This window comes from Pyrgilauda ruficollis, unplaced genomic scaffold (assembly GCF_017590135.1).
Source record: "Pyrgilauda ruficollis isolate IOZ18807 unplaced genomic scaffold, ASM1759013v1 scaffold61, whole genome shotgun sequence".
Lineage (NCBI taxonomy): Eukaryota > Metazoa > Chordata > Aves > Passeriformes > Passeridae > Pyrgilauda > Pyrgilauda ruficollis.
The window spans coordinates 1,964,049-1,978,488 of NW_024527822.1; the positions used below are offsets into that span (position 1 = coordinate 1,964,049).

The 14,440-nt window shown below is 40.2% G+C and overlaps 1 protein-coding gene across 8 annotated transcripts in view; it reads left to right on the forward strand.

Annotated features, from left to right (window-relative positions):
* Positions 1-14,440, forward strand: part of CELF2 (CUGBP Elav-like family member 2) — a 376,204-nt gene that overhangs the window by 202,394 nt on the left and 159,370 nt on the right. Inside the window, exon 1 of one of the 8 annotated variants that reach the window (XM_041483791.1) lies at positions 10,050-10,122. The exons of the other annotated variants lie outside the window; for them this stretch is intronic. The gene's annotated coding sequence lies outside the window, so the exon portion shown is untranslated. Of the gene's footprint in view, positions 1-10,049; positions 10,123-14,440 lie in introns of those variants that run through there. 8 annotated transcript variants of the gene reach the window in all.

A 14,440-nucleotide genomic window follows, 5' to 3' on the forward strand; every position in this document is an offset into this window, starting at 1 on the left:
CACACGCTCTTTTCCCCTCCCATCCTCCCACCACATTCTTCCCTTGGAGAGCTCTCTGCAGCTGAGAAATTAAGCCTCTTTACATATCCAGCTCCAATCAGTCCCGTTGTCATTAAACCTTTGCTGTGGGATCCCTAAATGAGCCAACTTGTGTATAGTGTGCAGTTTTCCCTGCTTCTTGCTAGAGCACTCCCCATTGTGGGGATTTTTTGTCATGGAGGCGTAGCCAAGAAAGAAAAACTTCCCTCCCACAGCACAAGAACAAAGCACTGTTTCCTCTCTGCCTGAAATTATTTTTCTTGAGATTGTCCTACAGGGACCAAAGCCATTTTGCCATTACCCCTTAGTGCTACTTTATGTGGGATTTATAATGAAATTGCTTTGACAATTTGGATAATGATGGAACAACACAATAATTGATGAAACATTTTGGGGTAGAATGATTTCCTTTGGGAGACATCAACTTCTGCATTAAAATTGTAGTCCTAACATAATACACTGAAACTTTAAATAATAATAATTAAAAAAAAATAAAATAGTCTTTGCATTGCTTAGTGTGTCTCACTGATTTTAGTTCCTGGTAGTTCTTAAAGTAAGATTGAAAAGGTCTCTGGAGCAGTAAAACCCACATAGCTCAAGGATTTTCTCTCTGGTAATCAAATAATCAAGGAATTACCCTGTCTGTATTAGTTCCAAGATAGACAGGAGTAATACTTTGCTGTAATTTTCACTAAGTTGAGTGAATGAGCTAGTGAGAAGTGTTATGTTACTGTAACAGAGAAGGAGGGAGTTTTATTGTGGTTTTTAATAATTTCACTCAAATTTTTAGTTTAAAACTTATTCCTTATGACAGTAATATATTTTACAATGTCTGTATATTTTTTATCATCCATCTAATGCTTTTTTATTTAAAGATCTCAAAGCATTTAACTTCGATTGCTTTATTAATGAGTAATCTCACAGAGCATTTAATGTAGATCAGACAATTACATTTACTAGTTCTGGAATATGGTTTCACTGATTTTTAAATCCAAAGTAATTAACCAAAGCAGGCTGTACTTCATATTTGCAGTTTGCAAACAGGAAAAGTAAAATCCAGAGACCATAAAGCAAGCCAGAGACCTGATCCATATACACTACATACATTAAACCCTCTCCTAGTACTCGGGATTGTTTAGCAGAACACTCAGTCTCCTTCAGGACTGTTTGCATGGCTGGATTTTTGTCATGCTAATTTCCAACACTTAAATGCTTTAAGGTAAAGCAGTCAGATCAATTGCTAAGAAAAACTCTTCGGAGAAAAATTCTGACAGCTGAGCTGTGAATTCCTGGAAGGGGAAGCTGAATCCTTGAAAGCACACCTGCACAGCCACAGAGAGCTCCTCGGGCACTGCACAGGGTAGATTTATCTACTAATCAGAGTAGTTCTGCCACAAATGCTTAAAGAAACCTAAACTTCATCTGTATCTCTGGCAATTGTAAAAGAGATGTTAAGTTAAAACATGTGACACTATGCCAAACAGATATGTTAAAAATTGTACTTAAAGGTTAATATAATAAAAGTGTAGTTCATGTGAGAGTGATAGAAATATTGATCATAAAAATAAGTAGTGGCCTAGAAATTCAGCTGAGAAGGGGGGATGGGAGGGAAAGTAGTTGATATATGAAGAATTTGAGTTGTGACACTAAGATCAATGGCTGTATTTTCACCCAGTGAAGCATGAGAGCTTCAGATAAGGGCAGTTAGTCAGTGAAATACTGACTGACATACCCTTTTACTGTTGGCATTTGGTCTCCAATATTGATCTTGGCTGTCACTGCCAACAAAGTATACTGAGGCTGTATTTATGTTCAGATAATGTTGTGTTCAGTTTTATGAATGATTTCTAAAAGCAAGGGGTATAAGGAGTTAATTCAAGCACCCTCCCTCTTTTATTTGATTTGGTGTTTCACAGTGCTACAAGACATTACAAACTTCTGCCAATCAGTCTGAAGACAGATAAAATGCTGTAATCCACACAGTTTCTATAAATCCAGAGACTTCCCATTCCTCTACTGAGAAACAGTATTCTGTAAACAACAATTACATTGTTCTTTGACTGTCAATGCTGGGAACTCCATTGCTGCGTGTGCAGAAAATAACAACTAAAGTGATTAAAGAACAAATCTTTAGGAGGAAAACCATTATTTCTTGTACCAGTTTGGGGAGCTGGAAGAGTTAAATTCAGGGCTTTTAAAAATAATGGTGATATTACTGCAAAACACATTTACTGAGGGACATGAATCAAAAGTTTTGACATTTTATTTTCCTTTACCTTTTTCTGCTGGCTCCAGCTGAAAATCATCTGTGAACAACTTTTTTGCTTCTGCTCTTTTAAAATTAACAGTTTGAGCTTGAGTCAGAAGGGCTGAGAGGATTCTGTGCTTGCTTATGAGGTGGCTCAAGCAAAGCTGAGCTCAAGCAAAGCTGAGCCACCTTGGCTGGACCAAGAGTCGAGCTCTTCCTCCACTGCAATCAGAAGCTTTTGCATGTCATGAGTTACTTGCTGGCGCCTTCAAAGAGACAGAAGGGTTCCTCTAGCTAAGAGAAGCACAACCCAAACCAAACAATTTTTCTGCCTTTCTCAGAGCATTACCCACAGATTTGTAACTTCTAGTTCATTTTTCTTATGTTTGGTCATACCTGCAGTATTCCCTACGCTTATCATAGGGAGCAGACCCAGGCTGGTTTTTATTGTAGCCTGGCAGACCTTGAACTTCAAGAGAAGAAAAGTTAAGGAAAGGAAGCAGAGCCCAAGCAATGGATTCCCTGACTGCTGAGAGGGTCTGGTGTTCTAAGCTAGACTGGAGGGGGAGAGGTGGCTCTGCCTATGCTGTGACTGCGTTTTTGTGGAGAAACAGTCGGCTAGGTAAAGTTAAGTCATTTACCCAAGACAGCTTATGCCAGTCTTAGCCTTTGACCTCTTATTTAAGTTCATTTGCTTTCCTATACCCAAATAACTCTCTGGAATAATCCTAGCCAGCAGAAGAAACATCACAAGAATGAGTAATGAACTTAGAGGCTAGAGACATGGGAGCAGTGTCAGGAGCAAACTGGGAAATTGCATGAAGTTTTAAGAATGAGAGTTCATCACAACAGTAGTTTAAGAACATAGCAGTTCAGACAGTATATTTGCATGCAAAGTTCTATAGCAGAACTAAATAACAGTGGAGATAGCTTAATCCAACAATGCTGCATTCCAATACTAGTAATGAAGCTGTGGTTAAACCACTGGGAACTGCCAGCCAGTCAATGTCACTTGTTTCTCTGTATCAAATTAGAAGGAACATTTAATTTGAAAATACAAATTCAATATTGTTTTTACCTGTCTTTGCTTCAGACTTTGTTTTATACACCCTTGAAATTGTGTGCTGAATACCAGATAGTGCCATCACTGGTTGTACATTTTATGCTGAAGTTGTGTCTCTGAACTGGATGCAAAGACTCCTTGTGGCTTGGGTTATGACTGGAGGTTTCTCTGATGGGGTATTTGAAAATATGATAGTCCTTCATCTTCTTTAAAACCCAAGGTTATACTGTACAGAGCCATTCTAGAGATGCTGAAAGTTCTAAAAGCATAGGTAATGAACATTTTAATTTAGCAGAGTGAGAAACCACTGAGATACAGATGTATAATATTACTGGACAGATCCTTCTCAGACTGGATTGTAGTAGAGGTTTATCTTGCTGTGGATTTTCCTAGGGTTCATGAGGGTGCTGTGACCACCTTTTAGCTTAAATATGGTGAATTATTATTGTCATGAATGTAATATAGCATTATGTAGAGAAGCAGCAATTCTAGGCATTGGGTGAAGCCAGCTGATGTTATTTTTGCATTCTTACCTCAGGGAAGAGAATAAGAAGGTTAAAATTGGAAATTATGATGCTTTACTCATTAAGGCTTTTACAGTTACAAATGATTATGGGGTGAGAAGGGATGCCTTCTGGACCATCAGAAGCAATTCTTAGCACTATGAGATTTCACGTTTTTCCTGAAATGGGAAAATCATTTATGCATACCATTAGTAGCTTCCTAGAAGACAAAGTATTTTTCTGCAATAAGCTTGAAAAATGGGACTTTTTCAACCTTTTTGTTTCAGTCGATCAGCTTTGATTTTTAAATCATGAAATTGCTTAGATGTGAGTAAGCAAAACTAAACACCTGTGAAATACATCTGCTGATGGCAGCCCATGACACATAATGAGTTCAGTACTGAGCTAATTGTTGGGGGCCCAAGTCAATCAGGATCTGATGGTTGTCTGTTTAAAGGAAGCTTTCCCTAAAATTTGAACTTTATGTTCAAAAAACCTGTTTTCCATTTCTCACGATGAGTTATGAGGGCTGAGTTATTTCAGGCACCAACTTTCTGGGTTCCTGGAAAATTGACAAGAAACCCTTTGGGTTCTCCAGGGTGTCCTTCCATTCATGTCTGCAGCCTGCTCTTAGCAGTGCTCCTCTGCTGTCCCTCTGGTCCCTTGCTGTGACTGTCATTCTCTTGCCACCATGGCTAGAAGGATCTCTCCTGAGTGTGCCCTTCCGCCCAGGGCATCCCTCCCTGTTTACAGGAGCAGCCTCAGAGCACACATGTGGCCTGTTTTAGACACTGCCCCTCTCATGTTCTGGGAATTGGCCTCCTTGTTTCCCTGAGCATATCAGGGGCTTCTGTTCCAGCCCCAGTGCAGCCCCCAGGTTCTCCACAGACAGTGATCACCTTTGGACTTGACTCCTTTCTCTTTCTTCTTGGGTGAGATTTGGGGGCTCTGCATTCTGCAAAGCCCATGAATTTTTGGAACCCCATTACCATTAAAAAGGTCTTTTCAGAAAGGAGTTTCTGTTTTCAGAGACAGAAAAGGGGAACAAGGGGGAATGGAATATACGGGGCTTTGGTGTATTTGTTGGTTTTTGCAGTTAAGGGCGCTCTGCAAACGTTTTCTTCAATACTTTTCAAGGATCTGATGCAGCAGGTGTGTCTTGGACTTTGTTTCATTTTCCCTCAATCCATCTCTGTCATGATTTAGAATAGAACAAAGGTGGTCAAGGGTGAATGAAACCAGACATTAAAAAAGAAAAAAGGTACAGCACACTTCAGAAGCATTTTACGATATGATCAAACAACCTCATACACTACTACTGACCTTAGCATGATGACAATTTAAGAGCATTAATGATCTGTATCAGCATCTTCATCTGCCTACAGAAAAAAGGCAGAAGCAAATATTAGCATATCTTGTTATAGGCTGACTTCTTTTCTGATTTCACTTTATTTTGATATTCTGTGTATCCTGTCCACTATTACTGTTCACTGTAGCACCATTATCTTACCAGCTCCATTTAAACTGCATTATATATTGCGCTAAAAAGAGCAATGCTATTCAGGGTTGGGAGTGATTTGAGGGCTGCATGCAGTATCTTGGATCAAGATTGTACTGTAACCATGTCTAATGACCTTTTATTTCATCATTTAGAACCCAGCTTCTTATGTAAATATATATGGACATACATACATATGTGTTTGTGTGTGTGTATATATATATTTATGCACATCCATAAGCACAGAACAGCACAGAGTGCTCCATGTCTGCCTTTCCAAGTGGCATCTGAGGATATATCATTGAGTTCATAACCCATCATTTCTATTCTCCTAGGCACTGTAAAATTCATTAAGCTAAGTAAAATGGCAAATTACTGGAGTATATAGAAGCGTGCTTGTTTGACTTTCGGGCTCTTGTCCATGTTGCTGACCGAGCAACTCTGCCTCATATTAGAAGGGTCCTGATTTCTAAAGACTAATAAAGCGAGTCGTATTATATGTGTGTATTAGAGTGTAGCAAAAAAACTTTGTTCATTCTGACTGCAGTGGAGCTGACTTAATGCCCTGTTCTGCAGCTGATCTCTAACTACTACTCACTCCAGTATTTCTTCTGCAAGAACCACTTTTGTCCATCCTACAGGTGTGTTCAGGAATGTGTACAGTGATGTCCTTTGAGGTTTTTCTAGCCTGTGACCAGTCTTAATGAAACAACTGGATAGTTCCTAGTGTAGAAAGCTGAGGAATATCTTCTGGCAGCAGTTTTACATTGGGGTTTGATAGGCTGGAGTATCTGTACAAATCAGCCCTCAAGGTGTTCAGAGCACAGAAGCATTCATGAGTTTAACTCCTTGCATCTCGAGCTCCCTTGTTGCAACTAAGAGATGTCAAATCATTTCTTTAAGGTTTGGGGAATGACACTCTAAGGACTTGACTTCAAAAGAGCCTGGCATTTGTTGGTTTGTGTTTAGACACCTAAATGAGCAACTTAGTGTTGCAGGTCATTTGACATACAGCAGACTCAATTGATTTTGTTGGGATTGTTTATGTTGAACACTTCTGATACTTGACTGCATCTTCTGGATGGCTGATAGGGAGCTGTACATGTTGGATATAGCTTGGGCTCTGTGTGCTTAACACCACTGAAAACCTATTCCAGGATCTCTTGTTTTCCAAGGCACCTTGTTGGTACACAAGTGCTCCTGGCAGGTTCCTAGGCTTTGCATGTCATCCTGCTCACCATCAGTTCACTGAGCAGGTAGTCCTTGCTCAGTAGCTGATAGCAGAGGCTAAAGGTGAAAAAATATGCTTAGACCTTCTCCTTGTCTCTCCCCATACACTTAGCAAGGGTAAGGATAAGCGGCTGCCAAGGATTCCATCATTTGTCCTGGTTTGAACCTATAAATAGCCAGATCATTAAAGGTGTCTCTTACAAAACGCCTTTGTCTCAGGAGCTATTTGTGGTGTAGACTTTGGCTCTGCACACTTTTCTAGGACTGTCAGAAGCAATGTTAACCTACCTGGGCAGTGAGGCTGGCAGAGCTGGTAGTGATTTCCTCTTCTCCTTTGCATTATTATAAATTCATTTTGGTGTAAAGGAGAGCAAAATTGTGCCTCATATTTTATAACTAAATAAGAAACAAAACTATCTGATGACTTTCCTAAAAGTGTTTTAGATAGGGAAGTAAAAATACTCCCATCATCTTTAGTGCTCTTCAAGAGAAAGGAACGAAATGCACTTTTTATTTTTAAGCTTTCACTGTGTTGCTGCTTACTATCTGGGGAACCAAGAATGCCACAGCCCAGTGTCAAAAACTTGTACTTTAAAAGAGTTGTAATGAAAAGATACAGGGACAGAGTGTTTGGTTGTTACAGGACCATTAAGAGACTCAGCAGACCCAGATTAATTTCAGTTCTTTGCCTCAGACCTAGGTTATTACCTTGGTCAGGTTACTCAGTCTCTGAAAGGAGAATTATGCATTGCTCTCTGTAAGAGTGTCATATAATGGTTTGGGTTAAAAGAAACCTTAAATATCCTCTATTTTCAACCATAAAGGGACACCTTCCACTAGACCAGGCTGATTCAAGCCCCATCCAACCTGGCCTTGAACACCCCCAGGGATGGGGCACCCAAAGGTTGTCTGGGAATATATTCCAGTACCTCACCACTCTCACAGTAAAGAATTTCTTCCAGATGTCCAATCCAAACCTACTTTATTCAGTTTAAAACCATTACCCCTTGTTCTATCTCTAGAAGCCTTTGTCAGAAGTCTCTCTCTGGCTTTTCTGTCGGCTCCTTTTAAGTACTGGAAGGTGCCTTAAGGTCTCCCCAGAGCCTTTTCTTCTCCCGTCTGAAGAACCCAAACTCTCTCAGCCTTTCTCATAGCAGAGGTGCTCCGGCCCTCTAAGCATCTTTGTGGCCTCCTCTTGACTTGCTCCAGTAGGTCCTTGTCCTGACAGTGCAGCCCAGGACACATTTGGCTTTCAGGGCTTTGAGTGCACATTGACAGGTCACACTGAGCTTTTTATACACCATCACCCCCACATCTTCTCCCCAGAGCATTCTCTGCCCAGCCTGTGCTTGGGGTTGGGACTGCCCTGACTCACGTGCAGGACCTTGCACTTGGCCTTGTTGAACTTCATGAGGTTTGCATGGGCCAACGTGTCCAGGTCCCTCTGGATGTTCTCCCTTCCCTCCAGCATGTCCTACCACAGAGCTCTGTGTTGCTGAGGCTGCACTCAATCCAGTGTCCATGTCACCAAACAAGATGGTTGTCACAATTCTGACACCTGAGAAGCACCTCTCCTCGCTGGTCCCCGTTCAGGTGTCGAGGTATTGACTGCAACTCCAGCCCATTCCTTATCCACTGAGTGGCCCATCCATCTAATCCAGTTTAGAGACAAGGATGTTGTGTGGGACAGTGTCAAATGCTTTGGACAGCTCCAGGTAGATTATATCAGTTGCTCCACCCTTATTCAGCAATGCAGTTTTTTAAGGATGGCATTTCAATTCAGGAAGCCCCCACATATGCTGGAATCCTTAACTTGAAATAGAAAGATTATGGATTAGATGCTATAATTATTTCCTTAGCTTTTTCTGTAGTTCTAGTGTTGACTGCAAGCAACATGATTTGATTTGAGATCAGTGAGAGTCTCTTCCATTAACCAAAGCCATTTAAATCATGAAAATTTTCTCTTTATTAAAAACACAGAAATGAATGTTAATCAAATCAATTATTACCGCAAAATGCTTTGCTAATCAAGTTAGGAGAGACTCTGTCCATTCCATTGTTTCAGTGATGCATTGAATATGACAGGCCAGCTTAACTGAAGGCAGCCAGTGTGTACATATATATACAAAAATATATATATGAGTGTGTATATGTGTGTGTGTAGCACAGCTGATACTCGCTGAAAGCTTTTGTGTGGTGAACCGTGACATTAATAGTGAAATCAAGGTTTGCTAGCTGACAGACACCAATTTGCCAGAGGCCATCCCTCCTCTCCCCCCTCCCTGGCACATTTGTGCACTCACACACACACACGCACACGTGGACATGTCTTGTCTGCTGATTTCTTGAAAATCCTATGGATGCTTGCAATCTCTGCTCTCAAGACATTTGCCAGCCAGCCTCTCATAATGTCTTGTGTGCATTCCTGCAGGCTGAAAAAAATAATAAGTAAGAAGAATTACAGATGATTCAATTAAACTGATATTGTTCACAACAAAAATGAGAGCAAATGCAATTTGGGTCCTGTTCATGTGACTTAATTATCTCTTACCTCCCCACTCCACCCCCTTTTTTAGAATTTAAAAACAATTATGATATAATTGCCAATCTGGAGATCCCTAGATATGCAGTAAATATGCTTTGTCTCACTGAATGCTCTTTTTCCTGATTCAGAAATGGGACCTTATTAAAAATGCACACACACAAACACACACAAAAAAAAAATCATATAAAGCCATCAAATGACCTTCAGGAAATAGCATTCTGTAATGCTGTATACCCAGGAAAGACATACCCTTGTACTAAGTGAGTGAATCTGCTAAAGTCATTGAAGATAATTAGCTGTGTGCATTTATAAGATGCGCACACTTGCAACACTCGAGGCAAATCCCTAGAAGTCAATTGAGACCTTCTCTGATAGAGGCGTGGAGGTGCATTTGAAGACCAAACATGCCCTTTTTTTTTTTTTTGCCTGAATTAGTAACGTTTCAAAATTTACTAACAGCTTTTTAATGTGTAATCAGCTTGACTTAATGGGCAAGAAAAAAATCGCGATCATTAGGAAGCCCATACCGAGTGTATATATTCTCGCGGTGGGAAAGTGCCTTGCAGTATACAGTAGTCTGGAGTAAGTAGGATCCATTACCCATATCTGATGAAGGGCTGTCAGATATGAAGCAAATTTAGAGACCTGCTTGTCCCTTCAGCTATTCATCACTGCTGAGTAGCTCTAGCGGCAGCCAGCGGTATTTTTAGAGAGGAGAATGATATGGAATTTCTCCGTGTGCCGAACATTAGCTGATCCCATTACTCAGAGCTGCTCGGAAAGTCACAGCTGACACATCAGCTTGGTGGCAAAGAGGAGCGATTGGCTCACAAGGGAAAACATAGAGGAGGCGTCTGAGGAGGGCGCGTTTGTAGGGACATTGTCACGTTGTGGCTTTCGTCAGCCGTGGTCCTGTGTCACTTGGAGTCAGCAGCAAAATGCAAAGATAATTCTTGAAATATACAATTTCTCAGGATTCTGTGCAATTTTATCCAGGTATGTTGTCACATAATACATATAATAGTTTGAATAATAAGAATAATAACTCATTGTTAGCTCCTTAAAGCATCTAGCAGCTGAAAAAAGGTTTGTCCTGAGCTTTGGGATATTTTCAAAATAGTGTGGGCAGCTGACTATGAACAAGCTATTTTTCAAACAACCAAAGTCATCTGTATTATTATTTATCATTATTTCATCAAAGAAAATCAATTTAGTTTAATGCTCATTTGAATTGCTTCTCTTTAAGACCTCCAAATCCTAATAATGTGTCGAACGCACTCCAGAATGTCAAAATAGTAAATTGTATGTAATTTTCTTTGACAGTAAGTGGATGAGTCCTTGCCAGAATTGTTCCTCTTTACACCCAGTGTGAAGTCATTGCTTTTCTTCTGTCAAGTGATATTTGACTTTCTAAAACCTACTAACAAGAACACTGCTGACCTTCTCATATCAAATTCAGCTCAGTGGGGCTGTGGGGAGCAGGGACAAGTGGTCAGCAGGCAGTGGCCTTCTGCCTGTTCTGCTGCAGCCCCAGCTCCACACCATCAAGAACCGAGGGTGGGCACATGTGCCAAACATTTAAAAGCTGGACGATTCTTTAAAGAATGTCCTTTTTTTTTTGAATAGCTCTAGTACTCACCCCCGAGCACTGCAATACTGAACTTCCAAAGCTTTGGGCTTACAATGAATAGCATTCATCTTCGCTTCTGGTTCTGATCTTGTAAAAGCTAACTCATGCATGCACAACATGATAGACCATGTTACGCCTCAGAGCCTTTTTCAGAGCTATCATCTAATACATTTTTTATAAGCCAGAGTGCATTCATAGAATTCTGCCTCAAAAGGCATTCGGATTTAATGGCTGCACTGAAATGTCTGGGCTGGCTACTTGTGCTTTTGAAACAAAAGGGTAGTGAAAATGTTGACATTTTTTATAGTAGCCTTTAAATTTCAGGGCTTTTTTTTTATTAAAGGTATGTTGTTTACAAGTAGAAGAATGTCTAGAGAAAAGCTTCTTTCTCCTAGTCCTAAATGAAAAAAAGTCAGAATTTTGTCAGCCAAGAAGGTGTATGCTCTTTGTAGAAATGGTTGTTTGAGTGTATTTTATACCACATATAGGCACATGTGTACGTGCATCTGCAGAGAGGCTGATCTTGGAACAGGTAAGATTAGAAAAATATTAAGAGGCAGATTTTGGTGTCAGTCCTGCAACTCAGCTCAGGTTAGCTGCTAACAGAAGGGAAGAGCAAAAATGGTTCATGGGTATAATTTTGTAACATGCATCAAAGTACAAAAGAAAACCCCTCAAAAACCACCAAAATTTTAATTGATTAAGGGATGCTTGAAAATATATATTCACCCTTATTGAATTTACCTCAGTAGATGGACAAGTTTGCACTCTCACTGAGAAATTGGTTTTCTGAAGAAAATTGGTAATCTGAGGTAAACAACAGTGCTCTTGAATTTTTCTAGTCCTCTGCAGACAGGACTGCATTCATTTCACTTTCTCTGATACATTTTGAAGATTATTTTCCTTCGTATCAGAAATTTGATTTAGCAACTAGAGTTATTCTTGGGTTTGTATGTAACTGGAAAGCTTACGTGTCTTTAAAATGGGGAGGACATTTGTAGCGGTAGAAAAATTGAGATTTTACCTCCTAATGCTTTCTTGGAGCCCCAAGATAAAAATTCTGTTGAAGTATTTTATAAAGTGCTTTTTCTTTTTTTAAAGATACTTCTGAAAGGCTTCAAGATGAAAATTCTGTGAACTGCTGGTTATGAGTGACTCATTTTAAAATCCAAGTTTGGCTCTGTGTGTGTACTTTGAAAATGTCCAGAGATGGAGAGTGTCAGAATCTGGGCCTTTGATTCACTTCTGAGTAAGGGATAGAGAGTGTCTTCTGCTTTGTCTTAAGAAGAATAATTTGTCTTGATGTTGTTGTCCTAAAGTGACTTTGCAATAATAGTCCATGTATTTCTGGTTCAAGACAAGATAATTGAATTGTATCTTTTGTGTGTGAGGTATATGGTGGAAAAATTTATCCAGATTTTATAATATTTAATTATCTAGAGCTGTGTACAAGTTGCCACACTTTGGTTTGGTTTGGCATCTTGTTGCCCAAACAAATTGTTGACAACCCATCCTCTGGAAGTGTCCAAGACTGAGTTGGATGGAGCTTTGAGCAGCCTGGTCCAGTGGAAGGTGTCCCTGTCCATGGCAGGGGTATTGAAATAAGGTGATCTTTAAAGGTCCCTTCCAGCCTCAATGATTCTATGATCTTCTGCCCTTGATCTCATCATACAGGCATTACGTATTGTGCTTATAAGCAGTCTAACTTTTGTGGATGTATGTCTTTCCATGGGACTTAATATCATCTTCCTTGCAAGAAAAGCCCTGGGGCTTTTTTGTCCAGCTCTGACTGGACAGAAAGTGGCACAGGAGTCAGTTTTGCACTCTTGCAGCACAGAAGAACAATATTAGGGGGCCCTAAAAGGGTAGGCAATGTGCCAGAAAAAGAGATTGTTTCTCCACTTGATACCTGAGTCCACATCTATACACTGTGTTTGAGCTCCCCAGGACAAGACAGGGTACAAGGCCTGCTTGGGGGGAGTTTCGTGGAAGGACACCAAGATAATTAGGGGTCTGGAATACATGATGTAGAAGGAGTGGCTCAAAGAGCTGCCTTATCCTGGCAGAGAAGGGGAAAGGGAAGTCCTAAAGGTGTTCTGAACTACTTATTGACAGGTTACAAATACAACAGGGCAAGACACTTTTCACAAAGGTGCACAGAGTACTAGGTCAGGAGGCCACAAGCACAAGGTGTTAGCATGGAAAGACAAATGTTGATAAAAGAAAAATTTTTCACCATGGTGTGGTCAAACACTTTAACAGGAACCCGAGGGACTGTCCTTGGAGATACTGAAATATCTGCTCAGCCCTGAGCAACCTGATCTAGTTGGCCCTGCTCTGAGGGTGGCTTGACCAGGTGACCTCAAGATGTCTCTTCCAACCAAAATTACCCTGTGAATATGTGCTGACACAGGCTCTCTCTGTTTAACAATGCAGCCAGGAAATTTGAATGCTGACAAAAGAGGTCAGTTCCTCCTGCTTTAAGAACTATTTGTGTGAAGTTAAACCAAAAAACTCCAAACGAAATGCCCTTGTTTTGAGGTTTGCACAACTTGGGACCCAAAGTGAGCAAGTTAGAAATTTTTGTCACATCCTGAAGAAGCAAAAACCACATAGCTGTATTTTGCAATGATTGCTGTAGTAATGTGTGGTTCTTGCAGCATGTAAGTTATTTATAGCCACCCCTATTGCACTCTATGTTTGGACATGCAACAGGAAGAACTTCTTGGTTCCTATGGGATGAGCCAGTGGTATATCTTCAGAACCAACTAAATGCCCACCTTCTTTTTGCTTTTCAGACTGTCAGGACATGTAGAAGCAGATTTAACATATCTAAACTTTTAAAGCTATAATTAGTATTAATTTCTAGTGCAGTAGTATTCAGAGAACTCAATCAATTTCAGTGGCTTGATGAACAAACATATAAGAGACCCAGACTTTGTTTCACCCTCTCCAGCAAAAACAATTAATTTGAATGTTAAGCTGCCTGTGCAACTCCTGACAAGACCCACCCCAGCTGGACTTTACAGACAATTGTAGCTGCCTTAAATGTTCATCCATGGGGGTCCTTTCACAGGTGATGGAAGAAGAGTAGGCACTACAGAAGTCTGCCTCAAATGTTTTAGGTGCTACTAGGATAATACACCTGAGATTTTTTGCCAGAAAAGGATTTGTCAAAGACCAAATTTCTAGTAGTGTACAAGGGAGTAAGACCCACGTCTTGAGTCATGGTCCAGAGCCTGTGCTGGTTTTATACTCTATATATTCTGATCCTGAAGATACCTCTCTACCTGAAACATGATGGGCTGCTTCGTAGAATTTTATTTTTTCTGTTTTCTCCAGAAAAGTGTGGTTTTGTACACCTGTATCACTTCTGAAAGAGGCAGTCTGTCATTCTAGATGTTCTTAAAAGCAGCAGACAGCAGCCTCGCTCAACATTTTTGCAGTAATGATAACAACCACTGGAATAATATAAACCACTTACTAATCAGTTTGCAAAGGCAGGACATCTGCTTTACACAATACAGAAGCAAATTAAGGAGGCTTTCACAGTATTCTGAAATTGTGCGTTAGACTTTAAAGAGAGAGAGAGCGAGAAAGAAACTAATGGTAAATAAATTGAACCGTAGTGCTAGTTTTCATCCAGCTGTATGCAGCTCTAAAACAGCTATCTCAGAAAGGTAC